Raw genomic sequence first — 17891 nt, forward strand, 5'->3', positions numbered from 1 at the left:
GTGATTCTACGGTGCCTGCAAAAAGTCCGTTTCGTTATTGAAGTTAAGCAATAAATTAATGACCACAGAAATGAAAATAAAAAATACAATGCTTATGTGTCACTGCATATCATTAAATTGGTAAATCAAATAAACTGAGTAATATAGGTGCTCTTACTGCACAACGACACGCATTAGGAAACCACTAAAGCCGGCCGCTGTGGCCAACCAGTTCTAGGCGCTTCAGTCTGGAACTGCGCTGCTGTTACGGTTGCAGGTTCGAATGCTGCCTCGGACATGGATGTGTGTGATGTCCTTAGGTTAGTTAGGCTTAAGTAGTTTTAAGTCAAAGGGAGACTGCTCATCTCAGATGTTAAATCCCATAGTGCTTAGAGCCATTTGAAACCCTTAAATGCGTAGTGGCCATTGGAACAAAGTTTCCATACAACACAAAGCATTTATTGAGCTGAACTGAGTGGAACAGTGATTGAATTGTCTGCAATACTCTTCGGTTCTGTACCACGACTCGTAGGTTCTGACCTCACTAAGACACAATGGATTAGCGATGGCACGTGGAACGTTAGTCCAGTCGCGGTATTCACAGCAATCAGTGAAAATTTAACCATGGAATGCAAGCTCCTCACGAATGGTCAACGAAATAATTTTGCAGGTAAGCAATGCATACGGATAACCCCAATAACATAAAACATCTCACCAAACAGCAAGAAGCCACATTCAACACCAAACCACCACGCCTCGTTGCCATCCACATCAGCATAGCATAGCACCGAACGGAAGAGAAGGGAAAAGTAGACTGAATTTGAAATTACGAGTACGCATGCTCTGCGAATGTTTAGCTGTCAACGTCATTGTTGATCTGCAGATATTTGCACAAGTTCTTTCTGAAACTTTCTCTTGCTGTCTTTGTGGTGGCGAAGATAAACTTTATGAGGCTACTAGAGCTAGAATACATATTGTGTCTAAATTAATTATTAAATGTCAGAAGTGCAAAAATGAAAAGCATTTCATACTTCATCAGAGTATTCAGGTCATGAATTGTATCAAACTAATGTCAGACTGTTCTATGGGCTTAGACGCATTGGTAAAGGTGCAAGCGCTGGTAATGGTCTCTGCACTGTGTTGAATTTGCAAAACCACCTTCTAGGTACACGAAATATGTAACAGTAATCGGGGACTCTGTGAATGCTGTGGCTGAAAATTCAGTGGTTTCTGCTGCATCAGAAGCTGTTGAACAGAGTGAGGGTGACATAGACATCAGCATTGCTGAGGATGGATCCTGGGAAAAGCATAGGTTTAGTTCAAAAAACGGTTTTACATCTCCAGTAAGTACTGACACTGGAAAAGTTTTGGATTTTGAAGTTCTCAGTAAGTACTGCCAAGGTTGTACAGTGAACCAGAAGAACAGATTACTTAATAAGCAGCAGTGTACATATAATGGCACAATTGGAGGAATGGAGGTAAAAGGAGCAGTTAACATTTTCCATCAGTTGCAGAAGAGGAGAGGTGTCAGATATGTGATTTACTTAGGTGATGTAGACAGCAAGGCTTTCATTGCAGTACAAAACGGTAAGCCATATGATGTTCCTATACAAAAACTTGAGTGTGTAGGACACGTCAAGAAAAAGATGGGAACACGTCTGCGTAACCTAAAAACAAAGCTGGGTAACACAAAACTGTCTGACGTGGAAGACAATAAAATGTGCTGGAAGGCTAATGGACAAAGTAATTGGTGAATTATGGCAATATTATTGGAAGGCCATCAGAGATAACTGTGACAATTTAGAGAAAATGAAAAGAGCTGTGTGGAACACTTTCTTTCATCGAATATCAACCGATGGAAAGCCATGTCATGCTTTGTGTCCACGTCCACCAAACACTTGGTGTAAATATAGTCAAGTTGAATTTTCTGGCACCCTTCATGAACTTACACATAAACATTCTCTTCCTTTCACAGTAACAGGGGCAATCAAACCTATTTACAGAGATTTGGCAAATCCATGAACTACTAAAGAAGTGTTTACATGGGAAGACCCAGGATGTGAATGAGTCCTTCACTAATGCTGTGTGGTGCCGTGTGCCTAAAAGTGTATTTGTTGGCCTTTTGACTCTAAAGTTAGCAATGTCTGATGCTGTAATAACTTTTAGTGGTGGGAACTATGAAAGACTTAAAGTTCTGGAGAAGTTAGAGGTAAGATTAGGACAGAACACAGCTAAAGGACTGCGGGAACTGGATGAGCTTCGTGTACATGCCGCAGAGTTAGCTCCTCAGCAAATGACAAAAGAAGCAAGAAAGAAACGGAAGAGGCAAGCACTGGGTTGTTGTGACACAGAAGAAGACACAGTCTATGGGCCAGGGCAATTCTACTGCATAAAAGACGCGGAAATATAAGTCTGTATAAGAATTTCTAATAAAAATGTTTTAAACCTCAATATCTCTGCACTACATCTTTTGCAACAAATGTCCCATTTTCTAAAAAAGTAATGGTAGTACAGACATGATATTTTGATAGCATGCCAACTGTGAGATTCAACACACGTGGAACTAGAATGATTAAAATATCCTGAGTTGCTTGTTTTTATATTCATTTCTTTACAAAATTCTGTCAAAAATTGAGTGTTTTGAAAAAAGATAACATGCCCCACAGTATAATTTTAGTAATAATTCTAGTTCAGTGTATCTAGAAAGGTGCATTCAATAATTATGGAAAACTGTAAGTTGGTGTCTTAAAAATTTTCCAAGATAATGGGTCACAAAATTTGATAATTTAACATCGACAGCATAGGACGTATAATGTCCCATTGATCTATTTTTGTTAAAGTGGTACTTTTTTTAAGGGAATATTTCCAAGCCTTCTGGGGCTCTGTATTTACGTTGACCTTGTTGTAATACTTAAAAATTTCAAGGAAATTACTAAGTTTTCTGTACCTGTGATTATAAATGTTGATCCTCTTGTAATTTCTATTTTTTTAAAAATGGATAAATTTCAGAGCTAATCTTCAAGCTCTTCCGGCACTCTGTGATTGGTTGTTGTTACCTGACTTTTCACTTCATTCCATTGTGTAGGAAAATTTTAAATATTTTGAGGAAATAAAGCTAGATTTATAAACCTCAAGTGATACTGAACCTGGGCTTGGCCCTTCCAAGAATACCTGTAGCCACCAATGAAAGAACATTTGAGCGGTAGCAGTAGTGTGTGGTTGTTTCACTGTGTGAAAAAGCAGTGTTGGGGGGGGGGGGGGGGGGAGGGGAGGATAAGAGAGATAGATAGTCTTCCTTCCTCGTGGTTTCGTTACTGAATTGTAAAATTATGTTACTGGTTAATATCCTTGTCTAATACTCGTATATGCTGTGGTTATTAGAGACGTATTACGGGAGATGGACCCAGAAGCTGCCTTGGCCTGGCGTATTTAAAAAGGGACCAGCCTGAATATAAGTTACGGTGGGGGCGTTACTGAGTTAGCAGCAACGTTGCACGCATCCTAAGACAGCCCGATTCATATTTCTTCCGACCTGATTGGCGAGGTAGGTGCAGTGCTTTCTACTTGTTCTAGTGCTCTCAGTGGGCTTAGTGGCAATGTTCAGTTTCTTGAAAGGGATCAGCCGAGCCGCACGCAGATGGCGTGAGATCAAGCTCAACTATTCCATTGTGGGAACAGTATCTCTGATTTTAGGCACTTCGCTCTTCCTAAGGAGCTTGATGGAGTGGTTAGTGAACTGTTTACTTGCGCCAAGGATATACACTCCTGGAAATTGAAATAAGAACACCGTGAATTCATTGTCCCAGGAAGGGGAAACTTTATTGACACATTCCTGGGGTCAGATACATCACATGATCACACTGACAGAACCACAGGCACATAGACACCGGCAACAGAGCATGCACAATGTCGGCACTAGTACAGTGTATATCCACCTTTCGCAGCAATGCAGGCTGCTATTATCCCATGGAGACGATCGTAGAGATGCTGGATGTAGTCCTGTGGAACGGCTTGCCATGCCATTTCCACCTGGCGCCTCAGTTGGACCAGCGATCGTGCTGGACGTGCAGACCGCGTGAGACGACGCTTCATCCAGTCCCAAACATGCTCAATGGGGGACAGATCCGGAGATCTTGCTGGCCAGGGTAGTTGACTTACACCTTCTAGAGCACGTTGGGTGGCACGGGATACATGCGGACGTGCATTGTCCTGTTGGAACAGCAAGTTCCCTTGCCGGTCTAGGAATGGTAGAACGATGGGTTCGATGACGGTTTGGATGTACCGTGCACTATTCAGTGTCCCCTCGACGATCACCAGTGGTGTACGGCCAGTGTAGGAGATCGCTCCCCACACCATGATGCCGGGTGTTGGCCCTGTGTGCTTCGGTCGTATGCAGTCCTGATTGTGGCGCTCACCTGCACGGCGCCAAACACGCATACGACCATCATTGGCACCAAGGCAGAAGCGACTCTCATCGCTGAAGACGACACGTCTCCATTCGTCCCTCCATTCACGCCTGGCGCGACACCACTGGAGGCGGGCTGCACGATGTTGGGGCGTGAGCGGAAGACGGCCTAACGGTGTGCGGGACCGTAGCCCAGCTTCATGGAGACGGTTGCGAATGGTCCTCGCCGATACCCCAGGAGCAACAGTGTCCCTAATTTGCTGGGAAGTGGCGGTGCGGTCCCCTACGGCACTGCGTAGGATCCTACGGTCTTGGCGTGCATCCGTGCGTCGCTGCGGTCCGGTCCCAGGTCGACGGGCACGTGCACCTTCCGCCGACCACTGGCGACAACATCGATGTACTGTGGAGACCTCACGCCCCACGTGTTGAGCAATTCGGCGGTACGTCCACCCGGCCTCCCGCATGCCCACTATACGCCCTCGCTCAAAGTCCGTCAACTGCACATACGGTTCACGTCCACGCTGTCGCGGCATGCTACCAGTGTTAAAGACTGCGATGGAGCTCCGTATGCCACGGCAAACTGGCTGACACTGACGGCGGCGGTGCACAAATGTTGCGCAGCTAGCGCCATTCGACGGCCAACACCGCGGTTCCTGGTGTGTCCGCTGTGCCGTGCCTGTGATCATTGCTTGTACAGCCCTCTCGCAGTGTCCGGAGCAAGTATGGTGGGTCTGACACACCGGTGTCAGTGTGTTCTTTTTTCCATTTCCAGGAGTGTACAATTAACCTCTAGCGCAATGAGCTTAGAAGGAAAGGCGAGTGTCACAGTGCGGCGCCACTTAGGACTTGTCAGGTGAGGTGAACCAGGGTATTGATGCTTACCTTCCCGGTATATCGGCTGTAGAATCATTTGCTAGTTGCCTAACCGAATTATGCATTTGTTTCGGGGCGTATCCGATCTAATCAATGACCAACTGCCTCAGGCTGAAGTGCTGTTAAGGCTAATTTCTCGTTTTGAGATTCATACTGATGCCTTGCAGGTTCCCCACTCAGTTATATTTTGTTTATTATTTCCTCTCAACCGGGGTTCGCTGTGTAGTGTACTTCCGGCAGTACGTAGGGAACGGGCACTCTAGGAGATCTGAAGAGTCGCACCATGCAGTTAAAGGAATTACAGCGCGACCATTATTGGCGGGTACAAGGGCCTACTAAGAATTTGCTAGAATACAAAGAGGGTTTGTGCAAGGTAGTTGCCTCTTCGCACACGACGATCACGAAACATGAGTGTGCTAAACGTTCTCCAGGGCATGGGATTGAAAGATCGGTCACGGATTGCATTTACCCAGAAGCCCACTACGTCGTCTGAATCAAACGAATTGTCGTCTTCCATAGAGGCCTTGAGGCCTTGAGAGAAGCAGCGCAACTAGCAAAAGGGGTTAGAGTCCGAATTCCATGTACAAGACAGCGAAACTCATCGGTTGCCATTTAAAACTTTTGATCATAAAGCATGTTTCCGGTATGGAAAAAGGGGATCACCTGGCACGTGGCTACACAGTCGACCGAGGCTCGAGACTTAACAGATGACGCCATATGCGCAGAGCAGACCGGTCAGTGCAAACCTCATAGCCGATGCGCTCGTGTTCGCGGCATTAACGGTTGTTTATTGCCGTATGTTTGTGTTCAACTTAAGCAGGAACGGATCTGTGGCCTGTTATATTTAGGCAATTCACTTTCTTTGTTAGGTTACCATCCGTAGTTGGAATATGGTGGATTATGTATAATGCCTCCTTTACATAACTCTCTTTATAGATGTCGGGCAATTAGTGGCAAAGTGTTGCCTCTGGTAGATGAGCTGAGGGGGAAGCCATCTGTTTCTGATTTTTTTATGGCCGTCATTAACAATTTGTCCGTTTCCTTACTGCCCTGTTGCGAATTTATTTAGTAAACCGGGTTGGTATTTGATTTCGCCAGTAAGACCGTTTCCTTTAATGTAAGAAAATTAAACACCAACAACCGCCTTTATGCGATTTATTGTGTGGCTACCAGTTTCTGTGCTTCAGCGCACCATCTTCAGGCCTTTCTCGATGCTGAAGGGGTTAAAAGCATACATATACACAATGCATCAGTGACTAACGTAACTGGTTTTCGCAGACTACCTGTAACTGTGATGTCTCTCCAACCACCAACTAAGGCCTGAAGATGGTCCACTGAAGCGCCAAAACTGGAAACCATACAATAAATGACATAATAAGGATGCCTGTAGGTGTTTCATTTCCTTACAAGGGTGAACGGCCGTAGTCCCCCAGACCTCCAATCACAAGGATGGGCATACAAACACTTTTCCTTTCACTTTCATCCTTTGTAAAAAATAGCCCTTTGTTCTCGCTCTAGCAGTGGCAAGGTCAAACTACTTAACTCATGCCAATCTGAGTTTGTTGTTAGCCATCTTGAGGAAGGTGAGGCTCGCCAGGTGCTGAAAATCTTGGGAGACTATCCCGATGTCCTCACGAACTGTTTAGGCACCGCAAACAAAATTCAGTATAAAATTCGTATATCCGATTATGTCCCTGTGTGGCAAGCTCCGTACCGTTTGCCACCCCCGGAATGAGGATATGGCGGCAGAAAATGAACGAAATGTTGAAGGATGGGCTTATCAGGCCATCCATGTTTATGGAATATTAACGATCTTTTCCCAGAAAAGGTCACGGGGTAGGTTAAGCAGTTGAATTGGGACAGGAGTAAGCGAAATTTCCAATGGTCTCACTGCTGCCAAGCCATGTGATATAATCAGTGGAGGCAACCCGCTCATGTGAAAGTTGGGGATCGAATTTTTGTTCATTATTTCGCCTCGGAGGCCGGTACGACGCCAGTATTCCTACGGAGCTTGCGTCACGTTTTCTAAGAACTTATTGAGTCCTCTGGGTAATAGGTCCTGTTTACACATTAGTCCACAATCTAGTTAGCAGTAGGACCTCTTGACTACGCATCAGTCAAACAAGGCAGGTAGAGCCCTCCGTTTTCCAACTCCCCTGTCACAAATCAGTAGGGGAGGTTGAGCCATGTCTCGAGTCGGCTCATATCAATTTCTCTTCCAGGTGATTTCCTCTGATTGATTTCTCCTCTGGTCATCCAGGGGCGCTGCCGCTGCACCGCGGCCATTGAACCGAATTTTCGAGGCATGCGAGTCTCCTTTCGAAAATGCTGCAAGGAAGTTGTGGCTCTGAGCTGAAGCGGGTTAGGATGAGTGTTGGTCAGTTGTGCTGGATGTGTCAAAAGACCCCGCTCTACGAGAGGGTGATGGCTATTGGTTTTCCATCGAAATAGTGTTGCCGCTGCTGCCCATTGTGTTTCCGTCCGTTGAAGTAATCTCTTGATAACAAGCTGTCAGTTGGCAATTCACTTGCAGCCTTTTGTCCGCAGCTCGTGGTCGTGCGGTAGCGTTCTCGCTTCCCACGCCCGGGTTCCCGGGTTCGATTTCCGGCGGGGTCAGGGATTTTCTCTGCCTCGTGATGACTGGGTGTTGTGTGCTGTCCATAGGTTAGTTAGGTTTAAGTAGTTCTAAGTTCTAGGGGACTGATGACCATGGCTGTTAAGTTCCATAGTGCTCAGAGCCATTTGAACCATTTTTTCGCAGCCTTTTGCCTCGCTTGTGATTTCAACGGGAACTACCACTGGTTGATCGGTCAGTCGTCTCAGCAGACTACACGTTCTGGGTCTTTTGCTGCTTCTGGGTCCTGTGTGCCCCTTATTACTTGAAATTCGTTACCGTTGCTGCAAAGTGACTGGTTTTTGTATTTTTTGGATTGATTGTGGTATTGTTTTTTGTTGCATTTGTGAAGGGGTCCAACTAACAGGAGTTCTTTTGGGAGAGGCATGGCACTTATTGCGCCGAGTTGTTAAACTCTTTTTTAAAAATTGTGTTTTATAAATACTTTGGTCATCCAATGGGTGGTCCTTTAGCTATAGCCGCACTGGGAGATGGCTATCTTGTGGCAGACACTGTGGTACTGATGAGGTGAAGTATTTGTATGTAGCGAAATTTTTGAATGAGCAGTCAATCTTAACGCTTTCAGAGCACTGGATTTATGGAGGCAACTTGTGTAATTACCTTGAATTAAGGTTGAGTATAAATATTACTCTCTTGTTTAAATGTTTGCTGGTAATAATTCTAGCAACAAATAATAGTTTTACTGTAGCTGACCCAGCTCCTGGTTGCCCGACAGGTCATCAAATTGTTCCAGCGCGCCTCACCAGCCAGCCGACATAAAAAAATGAAATGAGCGTAGGGCATCCTTGGCCAAGAGTCCCCTATTCGGGGAAGTTCGGGCCCCAGGTGCAAGTGTTATTTCATTCGATGCCACATTGGGTGACTTGATAAGGATGAAATGATGATGAGGACAACATAACTCCGACTTTACGAGCGGAGAAAATCTCCAAATCAGCCAGGAATCGAACCTGGGCCCACTTGCATGGGAAGCGAGCACGTTACCACTCAGTTAAGCAGGCGGACGCCAGCCGACATAACGACGCGTGATGAAGTGGGTGCGGTTCAGGGAGGAGGCCGTTACAAGCACCTCATTATTCCGTGCCGATTTGCAGCTGCGTGTCGTTGGTCACTTCAGTTCTCGTGCTTATTACGATGTTATGTCCTGGGAGCATCTTAATTTTCTGTCCCTCATCAAATATTCCCTTGCCTGCCTTCCCCTCTCAGAATCAAGCCTCAAAATTGTGTGAATAGGGAAGTTTGAAGACTGGTAGCAACACCGTGGTTGGGCATTAACTCTCTTAAATATTTTTGGAACAATTGTAGAATATTGTGATCTATTTATTTTAAGACGCTTTTTAAATTTTCAAAAGGGACTATTTCCAAGCTTTCTGGAGCTCTGTATTGATCTTGACCTTATTGTAATATCGAAAAATTTTAAGGCAATTACTAAGCCTTCTGGCGCTTGATGATTATTAATTTTGATCTTGTTGTAAAATGTTTTAAGAGAGAATTTTAAAGTAAATTTCTCAGCCTTCTGGCCCTCTGTGACCCTGAGTTTTGTTAACAGTCTTTCGCTTCATTCCATTGTAAAGGAAAATTTTAAATATTTTCACGAAAAGAATCTAGCTGTTATCAACCACAAGTGGTGGTGAACCTGGGGCTTGGGCCTTCCATGAAATCCTGAAGCCACCAATGAAACTACATCACTAACATGTTATGAAATTAATGATCAAGTACAGACAGCATAAACATAGGCCCCATACAGCTTTTCTCTAGAAAGAATATTGTATTTACAGTAAAGCATTATCACGCAATACATATGTCCAAGGCTTAAACATTTATATTGATTTTTATGATTCTGTACCTCAGTTAGTAAAAATGGAGGTCTTAGTAGCATCAGTTCGTTATCTGTATGACTGCCCTTCGTGTCTTAAGACCCTCTTTTCTCAGGGACAGATTGAGATATCAAGGTGAAATTTACGTCCTCCTTAGGGAAGTAAAAACTGCAGCCAAAGGATATCGCCATTTATATTACATATTCTGATACTCGTAAATTCATGCATCAAGACCTGTCGACCAACTGTCCATATACATAACGTTTTGTACAGAACCTTCAGAGCCCAGGTCCTATTAACCCTGTTTTCTTTATACACCACTTTCAATTGATAACTCCTGCCAGAATTAGTTCGCCTTCTGAGTTTCAGCAGATTAGTTTTATTTGGCAAATCGGATAAGAATCGAAGAAGATGAAGAAATCTAATAGAAAGTATAGCTGTAGCATGACGTTTTAGTAGTGGCCAGAACTGGGAGGGGTTTAGACTAGGGCGTTGAGGTTGTTAAAAGCCAAATGAGTTTGACTGTGGACAAAGGTGGATTCGTTGGCTGGTTGGAACACTGACCAGGCTGCAGGGCTGAACATTTGGAGGGCCTTCGGTCTTTGGAAGGGTTGAATATATTGTGAAGTAATAGTTACGTGTTCAGCAGTGGGAGCTAGACGCTGGGAATTATTTGGATGTATGGAGCTACCAGTGGGACGAAAGTGTACAGTTATTATTGGTTTTGTGGTTGGGGTAATGGCGTTACAGTTGGAGGAATAAATAGAATGGGATAGGTCACAGATGTTGGGACAGGAGGAGGGAATGGGACACTTGTGGGGTATAGGTTGTGCTAGTTTGCACAGTCCTATAATGATGTAGTCTGAGCTCTGGTGACATACAGAGCAGCACTCCACAAGCTCCTGCAAGTAAATTAAAGGAAACAATACTGTCATGGACAGGAAATGTCTTTCTGAACGATAATTAGTAGTGGTGGCCTAATCAGATATGGCGATATGGATACCACCGAAACATACAGACATATGAATGAGAGGAGGGATCATCTAATCGATAAAAGAAACAAGTGATCATTTTCACGATCAGATGTGTTATCGTAAAGTAAAGCAAATGTGTTATCCACTAAGATAAACAACAGAACATTAAATACTTTGAGATGGGATTCCACTAGCGTAACCTTGGCACAGATGTGTGGGCGTAACAAATATAAAGTTATGTGGATAATACACGATTATGACCATTGACTGTACGTATAGTTATTAAATTACACGAAGAATCCGAAATAACAGTATCGAACACCAGTGAGATCGCCAAAGCAAATATTGAAAGCAAACTATCTGGCAGCGAGGTATTAAAACAGAATAACTGGCTCCTTAATGTAGTGAATTAATACTGGGTCACGACATAACTTCTACACTCCTTAATCTGAAGGTCGTTGTTCCTTTAAAGAATACAAATATTAACAAGAAAAATTTCAGATCATGACATTTACTATCGTTATTTTTAAGCTTCTTCATTCCTTTACATCTCACTTTAATACTTTCATCTTCACGATATTGAAAATCTCGGCTAGTAATTAACTGCATTTATGGCGTATCTTATCTGTCTTTTGCCGTAATGCAGGGGGCAGTGGCATTAACGATTGGATACTCGGAGTTCAGCCCCCTTTCTGTCCTCATAACTGAGTGGAAACATTCTTCTCTGTGACCGCAAGGCACGTCGTCAGTCGTCCAGAAACAAGCCTTTACTCCAATATCTCCTAGCAGGAAGTGTTCTTTTACATTGCCTAACATGAAGTCGTTACTCTGAAAAAGCCTAAGGAAACCTGCGCTCATCCGTCGCCTAGTGTGAAGTGTTCTCTTTCTGGAGAGTATACTTTGGTTGCTTTCCGCCAGAATAGGAACTCATTGGTTAACAGTAGCAGATATTGCAAATAACGTCCAGTAAAAGTCAAGTAAAGATGTTAAAACATCTCCTACTCTCACAGGAATTTGCTGTTTCCAAGAAGTAGTGCTCTCAGGTGGAGAAGATAGCAGATAATCTCTACCACAACATTGTACAGTTTTGAAACAGACCTAAGAGATGGCTCACACAAAGGCACAGCTAAGAACCTGCACACTCTGAGGAAAATAAGTTAGAAGCAACCAGAATGTTGGATTCAGAAAACTTAAGCCGAACATTATTTTGCGGCATTTCTCCTGAGGTAAGGAAGAAGCGAAAACCTATCGGAAGTGGCGCCTGACTAGATATCTCTTATCTTGCCAAAAGATTTCTAGGAAAAATACCGCGTTTTATCAACAGAAAGTCGTCATCCCACGTCACACCTGGCGAGCATAAGTTGAGAGAAATGAAAGCCTGTCTGTTACCTCAGTCTGCGATTTTGCCTCAGATTCTGAATATTTTTATAGTAATCTTACTTTATGCATGTGGGATCTTGTGAACTACGCAGCTGTTAATGTTAGATGGTGACTGACACAACCAGCCACAAATGTGTAGCTGGTCGCGTCATTCACCTACTATTTTTATGGTACCCAATATCTCTTAAAAGGATTTTTATCTTTTGCCAACCAATTCTTAAGCAATTAACTGTGCAGACCTTTCACTACACTAAAACGAGAAATGAAGAAGAAGCAATAAAATGAATACTGACTGGAGGTACTGAATCTTGATTGCAGCTATTATGCAGCGTCAGTGATCGACTACTTCATCAAAGGAAATGAGCATAATATATTGTGAAATATTTTGGGTAACAGTTTCAGAGCACTCGTCACCAAACACACTGTTTCAGAAAGCATGATGCTTTGCAATGGGAGCAAGTGGCAAGGTTAGGAGGATGTTTCTCTAGGTTCTCGCTCACTTTCCCCAATTCCTCAAGAAAGCACGCTTTTCTCTCTCTTTACCCACAACCTGATTCATATATTCCCCTATCGTTAATAAAATCCAGTTTAATAAAAAACGGAAACAAATTCTCTTGTTATTAAAATAAATTTTATTTATCTAAAATTTGTCTTGTTTTCGTTCTTTAGCAACCATGAGATTGTGAACTGTCAATCGTACATTTCTTTTGAGACAGGACTTTACTACATTTCTACTACATTTACACGTAACTTTAATTTTCTGGTATTATTTTTATCCATACGCTGACTACACTCCTTTATCTGAAGATTGCTGTTCCTTTAAAGAATACATGTATTAACAGGGAAAATTCCAGATCATGCAATTTACTATCGTTATTTTTAAGTTTCTTCATTCCTTTACATTTCACTTTAATACTTTCATCTTCACAATACTGAAAATCCCATGGAGTAATTAACTTATATCTGTTCACCAAAATAATTTTATTGAGCTTCATGCAAATATTCTCTCCACGATTTTCAGAATTGTGATATGTTTCATTTACATCCAGCTCACTAATTTTTTTTTGTACAAATTCAAATTATTAATGTCGTTGAGCTTGAGTAGAGCCTCCATTTATGCAGAATAAATATTTAATAAGGTTTGATTTGCTATTCTATATAAATGACAACTCTGGGAACAGCAACAGAGCTTTTAAATCTCGTTAAGTGCAACACGCACTACACGTCTTATGGTTTGTCTGACATCTCTGAAACCTATTTTGTGGGAAATTTTATCTTCTTTATTTTCATATATAGTCAATTTTGCCGAAACTGCGTCCTGTACGATTTACGAGCGAAAATCCAAAAAAAGTCCCATATTTTGTGGGTTTTTCTCATTTTTTACCCACTTCAAGTCAAAAATTATGTTGGGACTTCGATTACTCGTATTCAGCACCCTCGAAAACATATAGACAGTTTGTCAAAAAAAATGTAGAAAACATTCAGCTATTCGGCCTCTTTGAGCATCTGACTGGACTACGTCTTGTCTCAATCAGGCAGCAAGCCGAAGGCGTCGCAGTGTCCTCAGCTGCAGCTGCAGCTGCGGAGTAGAGGAGGAGAGATGGACGGAGGCAGTCGGTCGGCAGACAGCAACAACACAGAACCTTCTCCAGAGCTGGTGTGACGAGAAACCGAGACTGGGACTTCACTAAACGGTTAGCACGCGGTGTGACAGCTGTGTATGGACACAAACAACCCAGGCGGGTGCGTAGTTGTGTTTTCCCGGGCGAGAGGACGGCGTTCATGAGGAGACGCAGGTATGAGCTTCCAAAGGTGTCATTAATAGTGTACTTTAGTGACCGACAGTGATATTTTGGTCGACTAAGTGACGTAAGTTAGTGGATTGTGAAGGGTACAGGCTGTGCATTGAGTGTGACTAATCAGTAGTACTCTGCAGAGGAGAGTGCGTGCAGTGCGGTTTGTCTGGCTTATTACGTCTGCAGGCACACTGGGCGTGCAACTGTTTTCCCTAAGCGAGAGCCATATTGGTCTTCTTATTACATTGTGTTCATTGTAGTGGTTTTATAATAGCATCGCTTTCTGAGCAGTAGGTACATCTACGTTAGTTGAGTGTAAATGTAAGAAAGCCCAACTAAGCCAGAGGACTGTTCTCTGATTTATTGCTTGTTCTGTCGGTTTCTTGTGGAAGTTATTTTCATTGATCACTCTTGTATTTGTGGTCACTGGCCATATATTGTGAAGTATGGTGATGTTGTTATTGTTATTGACCCAGTTTTATTACAATTCAGACGAAGTTTAATTTGCATTTGTTATCACTGTGCTAAAGAAATTTTATGTTGTTATTGTGTTGTTTTGCGTCTTCGCTTCAGAAACCAAAACTGGACTTGTGACGGTTCACCACACAGAAACGCGCCTTATAAACTTCGAGAGCGGGTGCGGGCTAGCGTCCTGAGTTGGTTGCGCTTTGTGTATCAGTTGTGGCTGCGCGAGTTGGCATTTGGCAAGAGGAGTGGGGGCGGTAGCGAGTGACGTGGAGGCCGTGCGTGGCCGCACATAGCGGCAATAGCTTTGTAGTTCGTCCAATACATGTGAGCGTACTATGAGCAGTCACCAAGCATGAGAAATTCTGACGCTCAGCAGACAACAAAACTCGCTCTGAAAGCACACGGCCGGTGTCACCAGAGCTGGGAGCCGTTGTCGAGAAAAACTTTGTAAAAAGCGGCCAAGACAGGCTACAGGACCCTGTTAAACACTGAAAATGACAAGTGTTAAGAGTTTTGAACTATAGGCTGGAATGTGCATTCCTTGCTGAAAATTCAGCAAATTTAGCCATAAGATTAATTTATAACGTAGAAGCAGCGGCAGCATTATAGAATAACAATAGTTAGGAAAGTATAAATAGATTCATAATTAATTGTTTATATTTATTAACAATAATATCACCAAAAGTAACCTATTTCATGTAAAAAGTGTAATTTAGGCGAAAACCAGTAATTTCATCATTGATAACATGATAAATTATAGAAGTAACTCCATATATATATTACTTCAATATATCAACACATTTATATTTTTACGTGATCAGGAAGCAAATATACTTGATTTGACTCGAGTGACCTGTGGGAGAATACAAATACTTGTCTGCCACCTTGGCTTGGTTAGGCTGCTTTGGGCAGTATTCGCGAGCAGTCTCTGGGTGAGTTGAATGAGAGGTGAGTCGGTCACTTGGTTGGTTGAGATTTTTGTAAGTGCAAATTGTGGACAAAGAAAATGTTCACACGTGTCGCCAGTGAACATACAAGATAACTCTGCATCAATTTTACGAAGTGTCTGCTTGTACTCTTGGTTTTCGATCACTGAATTCTTCCGTAACGTTAACTCCAGTTTGTCCCAGTTCATTTTTAATCTTTCCGTATGCTTCTTGTTAACTCTTGTTATGTTTCTATGAGTTTTTGCTAGTTATTCTTGCCATTATTTTTTATTTTTTTGGAGAAAAATGAGGAAGATTAGGGTTTAACGAACCGTCGACGACAAGGTCCTGAGAGGTCGAGCACATACTCGAAGTGACGAAAAATACGCAAGAAATTCGACATTGTGCCTTTAAAAGGAACCGTTCCGGGATGTACCTTAAACGATTGAGAGAAACTAAGAAAAGCTTAAATATCAATATTCGGACGGGCATTAAAACGGCTGTCCTCCCAATTCAATATTACTTCCTATTCATGCATTCCCGATACATTTCACTTTTTAACTCTAACTCGTCCTGAAACATTTTTTCTTGCGCTCCTTGCTTTATCTGATACATTACTTTGTCATTCATACTGTTTTTGTTTGGTCTCATCAGTAACTTTTAACAATGTTCCGAAACCCGCACGATTAGACACTGAGATATCAACCAGTATCTTGAAATTTATCACTGGTTTTCTTCTTCACTACTAATGCCGATCTTTGAAAATTCCAGTCTTCTTACGTGGTCAGTCTCACTCAATATATTTTGTGACTCTACCTGTCAATGAACTACTGCGACTTTGTACGTCAGGTGTCATATTCACGAATAATAGTCTGTTGTTAAATTCTCAGAACGCTGCGAAATGTTTATTGTCTCTCTGTCTTTGCCAGAATATTCATTATTAACTTTCTTCTGCTCTGCGTGCTATTCTACATTCACTTGCCTCCTATATCAGACTAACATCATTTTCATAAAGAGATCCTCTACGCATATGCCGTGGACATACCTTTCCCCGCTTCTCGGACATCGACTGGTTCCGAACATTTCCAGTAACTGAAGTCCTCTTCCACGATGACCACTGGCTGGGTGGGTCATTAATAGCGGGCGCTTGACTTAAGCATAATGAGGCGCATAGTGGGCCAGCTCACCTCAAAATAGAACAGAAAAAAATGTGAGTCCCCGGTTTAGTCCCGCGAAACCTTATGTACATTGAACTATTGCATACCTGCCCATTGCTGTGGTGTCACTTCACTTTCAAGTCGATACGGTATGTGCCGTGACAGTTGACGGTCAACATTGAATCGGACAACGACACTTTTCTCAGAGACTGTTTGTATGGGCTGTTTAATATTTGATACCGATACTGCGTAGTTATCAGGATGAAATAAGATGTGTAGCACTACAGAAGGTGCGTTTGTTGGTTTATGACCGCTGTAATGACGTATATCGACTTGAAATTGAAGTACAGCCGATATTATCCGCAATCGTAGGCTACAAAATTTCCTCTGCGTAGTTCGATTTTTGTATATGGCTGTCCTAGTACATTAACAGCATAGTTAATGAGTTCAAACGTATTTGCGTGCGCATATTTGCACGTTTTCAGTGGACGGGCATTTTTCTACCGCGCGGCAGTGCCACATGGTAGAAATTGGTCCCTTTTATTACAGTTATCCCATAAACTGTTAGCAGCATGGAAAATGTCATTAGAGCTTTCTGTAGAGTTCTTGGCGAGCTATTCGGAACTGCAATCATTATATTTTTCGAAAACTGGCAAATAATTTTTTAATAAAATTAAAATTTCTTCGAGCAATACGAGCAGTATTGTTTTTTCTCGAATGGTGCCGAACTGTTCAAATTTTATACAGAGATATCTAGAAGTAAAACATATCAATCAAGTATTATGAAAAAATGTATATTTTTCGAAAGTCGGGTATCAACATCACAGGACTCAACAATATTCAGCAATAATTCCCGACGCCGATATAAGTCCTCATAGTTTTCGTGCACTGATATGCTATAATCAAAGCTGCTCCGTTACCGATTGGCAGGCTATCTGAAGATGCACAGGAAGCTTGGAATGAAAAGTCCCATCGTTATCAAGGCGATTTTACACATCAGTATTCCCGTGAACAAGTGGTCCATGTCCTATTTATCGACTTCTGTTACCTTCGGATATATCTATCTCAGGAGTCCAGTAGGAGATAGACAAATGACACCTGTGGGAAAAGATCTACTTTTCGAAGCATCTCCCAGTGTACAATTCGACAGTGAGCATTCTGAAAGTAATGACACAAGCGACGAATGTGATTATGATTTCGATTAAGAAGTGTGAAATACTCAATAAAACATTTCATTATGGCAATTTCAGCTTATTCGTTATCAGCGACCTCAGAGAACTTTACACTCGAAGTTTTACTCGAGTACGCTAAATTTTTGATGCGCCAAATTGGATCTGCCATTTTTAATTGTATAATTCAGACATCTGATTCCTAATCAGCGACCCAAATAACCTGAAAAAAATTTGTTTTGTAGGATTTCATTTTAATGTCCAGATTTTGAAGCGAGTTGGCCCTCTGTGCGGTGCCAAAATTCGGAGATTTAC

The sequence above is a fragment of the Schistocerca piceifrons genome, chromosome 2 (assembly GCF_021461385.2).
Source record: "Schistocerca piceifrons isolate TAMUIC-IGC-003096 chromosome 2, iqSchPice1.1, whole genome shotgun sequence".
NCBI lineage: Eukaryota > Metazoa > Arthropoda > Insecta > Orthoptera > Acrididae > Schistocerca > Schistocerca piceifrons.